We start from the raw sequence: 1,041 nt of genomic DNA, 5'->3' as shown, positions 1-1,041 counted from the left end.
TATACATACGCTACAGAGGTTTACACAATTACTTGCTCCCCTTAAATCTAACATTCCCGCCTCTTCGTTTGAAGGCTTTATAGAAGCACCTTAAAATATTATTCCGCAAATATTCAAGTTCTTCAAAGTAACGGGAAAAAACGGAGATGATTTTTTTAACGATGAGATTTTTACAATACACTTTGGCAAAAATCATAATTTTGCTACGAGAATTTAGCTCTATTTATCAGTTCCTCGGGGTATATTATTTACCGAATAAAGTTCCGGTTTTTACCCTCTAGTTTAATATAGTATTATTTAAAACGCGAGAAAAGAACCTCGAAAGTTTTTTTTCCCTAAAGAAAACGCCGACAATTAAAAACGTTCGAGGTCAGATTTTTACATGGGAACCGCGAGTTTTTCCAAAATTGGAATTTTGTAGCCTAGCAATTTTTTTTAATGTATATTCTTTAAAATGTTTTAATTTTTAAAAATAAACGCATTTTAATTACCACAAGGTTTTATTTTATTTATTACTAGACAATTGAACACATAAATTGACTAATGAAATAAATTGAGTCTGCCATTTATATTATATAATTATCTCTCTGAACTTTAAGTTAGGACTCAAAAGCGGTCGTATTTCATAAATAAGGACTGATTTTTCCAAATGAGCTAAGTCGGACGTCGTGAAGCGTGCCTGTCCATTTTGATAACAACCCCCTCTACCCCCCCCCCCCGTATTAAAATAAAAATTATTTTTCCTCTTCGTATATACAGGGTGTATCGTAAGTTTGGCCATAAATGTATTAATATATTTCAAATACGTCTATCGGTTTTCTTTTGTTACGCGTATTAACATTTTATGACAGAATGATCGCACATATTTAGTGGACTTCGGGCTAAGTCGTTAGGCCTAAAGGCTGATTTTCACTAGGTCAGTCAGTGAGAGTCGACGCAAACATATTGCATTAGTCCTAACTGAAATTTTTCGCGTCAACGTTCACCGTCTTGGCATTTTTGTGCTAATGAAAACCAGCCTTAATAGTAGGGAGCCAAGGC

Source organism: Leiobunum rupestre, chromosome 9, assembly GCF_980474605.1.
Source record: "Leiobunum rupestre chromosome 9, qqLeiRupe1.1.hap1, whole genome shotgun sequence".
Classification (NCBI taxonomy): domain Eukaryota; kingdom Metazoa; phylum Arthropoda; class Arachnida; order Opiliones; family Sclerosomatidae; genus Leiobunum; species Leiobunum rupestre.
This window is presented reverse-complemented; position numbering follows the sequence as displayed.